This window comes from Bubalus bubalis, chromosome X (genome assembly GCF_019923935.1).
Source record: "Bubalus bubalis isolate 160015118507 breed Murrah chromosome X, NDDB_SH_1, whole genome shotgun sequence".
Taxonomy (NCBI): domain Eukaryota; kingdom Metazoa; phylum Chordata; class Mammalia; order Artiodactyla; family Bovidae; genus Bubalus; species Bubalus bubalis.
Window position 1 is genome coordinate 107119607 of NC_059181.1, and position 6000 is coordinate 107125606.

General features: G+C 44.5%; 1 long non-coding RNA gene across 1 annotated transcript; it reads left to right on the top strand.

The window, feature by feature from the left end:
• The first annotated feature begins 4732 nt into the window (after window positions 1–4732).
• LOC123331898 lies at window positions 4733–5730 on the top strand. Its single transcript, XR_006548705.2, has 2 exons — window positions 4733–5460; window positions 5639–5730. It is a non-coding gene; the product is annotated as an uncharacterized LOC123331898 (long non-coding RNA).
• Window positions 5731–6000: the final 270 nt, after the last annotated feature.

Below are 6000 nucleotides of genomic sequence, written 5' to 3' on the forward strand. Positions count from 1 at the left end.
AGAATTACTCTACTGGCATGTGAGATGCGTGCAATTGTGCGGTAGTTTGAGCATTCTTTGGCGTTGTCTTTCTTAGGAATTGGAGTAAAAATTGACTTTTTCCAGTCCTGTGGCCACTGCTGAGTTTTCCAAATTAGCTGGCATATTGAGTGCAGCACTTTCACTGTATCATCTTTCAGGATTTGAAATAGCTCGACTGGAATTCCATCACCTCCACTAGCTTTATTCCTAGTGATGCTTCTAAGGCCCACTTGACTTCACATTCCAGGATGTCTGGCCCGAGGTGTGTGATCACAAAATCATGATTATCTGGTTCATGAAGATTTTTTTTTTGTGTGTACAGTTCTTCTGGGTACTATTTGCGGCTCTTCTTAATATCTTCTGCTTCTGTTAGGTCCATAGCATTTCTGTCCTTTATCGAGCCCATCTTTGCATGAAATGCTCCCTTGCTATCTCAAATTTTCTTGAAGAGATATCTAGTCTTTCCCATTCCGTTGTTTTCCTCTACTTCTTTGCATTGATCACTGAGGAAGGCTTTCTTATGTTTTCTTGCTATTTTTGGAACTCTGCATTCACATGCTTATATTTTTCTTTGTCTCCTGTGCTTTTCACTTCTTTTCTTTTCACAACTATTTGTAAGGCCTCCCCAGACAGCCCTTTTGCTTTATGGCATTTCTTTTCCATGGGGATGGTCTTGATCCCTGTCTCCTGTACAATGTCATGAACCTCCGTCCATAGTTTATCAGGCACTCTATTTGTCCGGTCTAATCCCTTAAATCTATTTCTCACTTCCACTGTATAATCATAAAGGACTGGATTTATGTCATACCTGAATATTCTAGTGGTTTTCCCTACTTTCTTAAATTTACATCTGAATTTGGCAATAAGGAGCTCATGATCTGAGCCACAGTCAGCTCCCAGTCTTGTTTTGCTGACTTTATAGAGCTTCTCCATCTTTGGCTGCAAACGATATGATCAATATGATTTCAGTGTTGATCATCTGGTGATGTCCATGGGTAGAGTCTTTTCTTCTATTGTTGGAAGACGGTGTTTGCTATGACCAGGGTGTTATCTTTGCAAAACTCTATTAGCCTTTGCCCTGCTTCATTCCATACTCCAGAGCCAAATTTTCCTGTTACTCCGGGTGTTTCTTGACTTCCTACTTTTGCATTCCAGTCCACTATAATGCAAAGGACATCTTTTTTGGGTGTTAGTTCTAAAAGGTCTTTTCAGTCTTCATAGAACCGTTCAACTTCAGCTTCTTTTTCATTGATTGTTGGGACATAGACTTGGATTACTGTGATATTGAATGGTTTGCCTTCGAAACGAACAGAGATCATTCTATAGTTTTTGAGATTGCATCCAGCTACTGCATTTTGGACTCTTTTGTTGACCATGATGGATACTCCATTTCTTCTGAGGGATTTCTGTCCGCCATACTAGATATAATGGTCATCTGAGTTAAATTCACCCATTCCATTCCATTTTAGTTCACTGATTCTTAGAATGTTGTCGTTCAATCTCGCCATCTCCTGTTTGACCACTTGCAATTAGCCTTGATTCATGGACTTAACATTCCAGGTTCCTATGCTATATTGCTCCTTATAGCATTGGACCTTTCTTCTGTCACCAGTCACATCCACAACTGGGTATTGTTTTTGCTTTGGCTCAAACCCTTCATTCTTTCTGGAGTTATTTCTCCATCAATCTCCAGTAGCATATCGGGCACCTACTGACATGGGGAGTTCCTCTTTCAGTATCCTATTGTTTTGTCTTTTCATACTGTTTTTGCGGATCTCAAGGCAAGAATACTGAAGTGGATTGCCCTTCCCTTCTCCAGTGGACCACATTCTTTCAGACCTCTCCACCATTACCCGCCCAACTTGAGAGGCCCCACAGGGCCTGGCTTAGTTTCATTGAGTTAGACAAGGCTGTGGTTCTAATGTGATTAGATTGACTAGATTTCTGTGATTATGGCTTCCGTGTGTCTGCCCTCTGTTGTCGTCTTGCAACACCTACCGTCTTACGTGTGTTTCTCTTACTTGGACGTGGGGTATCTCTTCATGGCTGGTCCATCAAAGCGCAGCCACTGCAACTTACCTTGGACGAGGTATATCTCCTCACTGACACCACTCCTGACCTTGAACGTGGAGTAGCTTCTCTAGTCCCTCCTGAGCCCATGCAGCCACCACTCCATGGACGTGTGATATCAGTCCTGATTATTCACTAGAAAGACTGACGCTGAAGCAGCAACTCCACTTCTTTGTCCACCTGATGCAAAGAACTGTCTCATTGGAAAAGATCCTGATGCTAGGAAGGAATGAAGGCCAAGGAGAAGGGGATAAGAGAGGATGAGATGTTTGGATGGCATCGGGGATTCAATGGTCTTGAGTTTCAGCAAGCTCTGGGAGTTGGTGATGGACAAGGAATCCTGGTGTGCTGCAGTCCATGGGGTTGCACACAGTCGGACACAACTGAACAAATGAAATGAACTGAAGGCTATAGGGAGAATGCTTTGAACACAAGTTCTTAACGTGTCTCAAAATGGAACAGCAAAAGATATTTCCTTAACATGATAGATAAGGAGCGTGCACAGCAACGATGTGTGTGTGTGTAAGTTTGTGTGTGTGTGTGTGTGTGTGTGTGCATGTGTGTGAGATGGGGAAAGAGGTGGGGATGAATGAACAGACAGCCTGATGGAGCAGTTTGAAAAGAAGTGTTTCTTTCTGTAGTGAGCTGATTTTTAGAATGAGCTGTTAAAGGAGTCAGAATTGCCTGAATCTTAGAGCTTGCTCAAGCGTGGGGGAAAGCTGAAGTTCAGAGCAGAGAAGCATGGCTATTGTTTAGCCAAGCCTAGTCAGTGGGTATGTTATGGATGACTGTGAGCACTTGGCCAGTCTCTGCTGTTGTTTAAGAGTGGCCAAGTCAGCCCTTCGACAGTATGGTTGTTATCAAAATTGCAAATTCATGTGCTTGATGCAGAATGAGGCCCATCAAAACTAAATGTTAGAGTTTGGAACAGTGAAAGGTTTATTACAGATTCATACAAATATGTGTGTGGCTCTTTCCCTAAGAACTCAAAGTAAATGAAGTTTTTCAGTTAAGTATATTTAAAAGCACATGTCAGAGAGAGTTGTGGTAAGTTGTTGCAGACTTCTTATTGTCACATCCCTTGTGCTCAAAGTTAGGTCATGGTCAGGTAAGAATGTTCCTATGTATCTCTACCAGATGAATGTTATTTTCTGTCATTCTTGCCCTGTCAAGAGAGAGCAAAGTCTCAAGGCACAACTTTCACTTGAAATGTCCCATCCTGGATAAGCATAAAGAGATCTCATTTGGCAGCTCCTTAGGGGCAAGGTTCCCACATTCTGCCCAGCTCTCATCCTTGATGGAGCCAGGCACCCAACCCAATAGGTCCTGTCTCCTCAGGCTGTCCAAGTGAGGAGACCAGTTCTCAGAGGCTGAGGCCCAGGGAGATGGCCACTGCTAGTAGGTTGCAGAGTCAGGGATGGGGGAGAGGTTCACCGCTCCTCAAGGCCTGGGGCAAGGCTACTGGAGGGCAATAGTGAGGGCTCTGGAGCACTACAGGATGTCCTCCCCAGTCAATTCCCTGGGACCTCCAGCTCACCCACTGGCCCAAGGCTGGGTGATCTCCAGGCCCTCCAAAGGAATGCCTGAATTTGCCTCTTCTCTCACTTTCCAGCTGATGACCACCATATCACCCTTCCTTAATCACTTCCCCAGTACTCCATTCTTGACAGTAACTGGGGGGTAGGGCCCACTGTGGTGCTGATCAATAGCTGAGCAGGACAACGAATGGTCACTCATTGACAGTTGGCTGCTTGTGAATGGGGCCATCTGATGCACCAAGCAAGGCTGAGCTACACCTGTTGCCTAGGAACAGGGTGGGTTGAAATGAAACACATCAATGGCTAACTGCATAGGGCTGTGCTCACTCTGCTCTGTTACATTGTGAATAGAATAAGAATCACTGTAAGGATAAGGTATGTTAAAGAAGTTCTCAAGGTGGGCTGGCTTTGACATTCTTGTTGGCTTTGACATATTAGCTAAAATATATGCGGCACATGCAATCAAGTGGCAGCTGTTGGAGGGGCATATAGATAAGCACTGTTGACTGCCATGTTTACTGGCATTCCCAGTGCATGACTGGGAATACAATGAAAAGAAAGATGTACAAAAGTTAAACAAGCATGTGAAATCAAAATCTGCAGTGGGAAAGAAGTCCGTCAAAAAGATTAAAGCACTCTAGACCCAACGTATCCTTAGGGAACAGAGCAGCATGAGCACAGCCATTAGCAGGTAGCCATTGCTTTGCCGTATTACTCCACATCCTGTTACTAAGCATCAGGTATTGGCCAGCAATTGGACAGTGCATCGCTCGACCCTGCCAATAATCAACCAAGTATCAGTGAAATACCTGCTGGTACTTCTCCTGCTCAGCTATTGTTCAGCTCCACATTGGGCCCTACCTGATGATAACTGTCAATGAGGGACCACTGGGGAAGTGATTCAGTCAAGAGACAGTGCTGCATTGGTCATCTGATCCTGACCTTTGGACAAATTACTAGTTTTTGTTTGTTTGTTTTAATCGGGAATGTATTTCTGGTAGATGGGGCAAGTTGAGTTTCCCTACTCAATATGACAGCTCAAGTGTCCCCAACAATATTAGTGGAGGAGACATGTATGACTTTCTTGGCTCTGATGTGTAATTTTATGGAGATGGTGTATAGACCCTGGGGCAACAGACTGAGGATTCACCAAGTCTTGGGGTCTCTACAGCTCATTGGAGTAGCAAAAACATCCAAGCTGCTATTAACTACCTTTATCCATGTTAAGTTCTTGCTTTTAAGTTCCTTAAGCCCCTCAAGAACCCCCACTAGGAAGAGAGTGGGCGAAAGAGGAAATGACAAGACAACTCTGGGGAACAGATTTGGAATGAAAAGTGTTTGGTAGAGGTTCATACAGGGATGGAGGAGGCAGGAGTGTTGAAGGGGGACATATAAGTCAAAGAATAAAGGGCACTGAAGGAAAGTCTGAGGGTCATGAGAAGAAACACCATGCCCCTGAAACACCACTCCCCAGAATCAGACACACAGAGGTGTCAGGGGTGAGAAGGTTGTATCATGGCCTCCCTCAGAACCCGCTAACCCATGTTGATGGGCACAGTGGTACATTGTGATGTCTAAGACCCCAAAGCCACCATTGGCTGGGGGAGTGCCCAGCTGACCAATCAGATTGAAGGGTGTGGCTCCTCATTGTCCTGAGAAGGTATATATAGGGAGGTCCGAGGCAAAGATTCTGGGTTAGGCCATTTCATGCTATCATCATAAGGTAACCAGGAAGCCACGGCAGCCAAGAAGAGTTCCAATGCGGTGTGCTTCAAGGGTGAAAGGACGAAAGAAGACCCTTTGTTCACAGAGATACAGAGGCAATGGGAAGGTAAGATTGTTTCATCTATGCTCCCCACGTTTTCCATTGACTTTGCTGCCCAAGACCTCTACACTGCCCTTGCCTGCCAAAAGCCCTCATCAGCCCACATCCCTTTTCATGAAGTCTCCCTTCCAACTCAGATGTTATACACTTTCTCAAAATTAATACCCTTATCTTGTCTTTCAAGGCACGGAATATGACCTTGAGGGTCAGAAGACCTCTTAAAGGAACCTTGAGAAAGAAAATCCGATCATATGCCACTCAGTCGAAGAAGGTAAAGAAAACAAGAAAACCAAACTGTTTTTTCTGCTGCTGTGCACGTAAGAAACTGAATCAAAGCCGAAAAGGGTACCAAAATATGAGGCAGAGTCAAAGAAGGAGGCAGAATCAAAAGAGAAGGTAAGCTCAGCCACCACAGAATGAGAGACCCTGGAGAAGTATAAGCTGGGCAGACAGTAACTGAATAGAAAAGGTCAGACAGTTTACAATTGTGTCTCCAGAGGTCTGCTTTCTTCGAAATGGCCAACCAGGAAAAGACTGACTCTCACA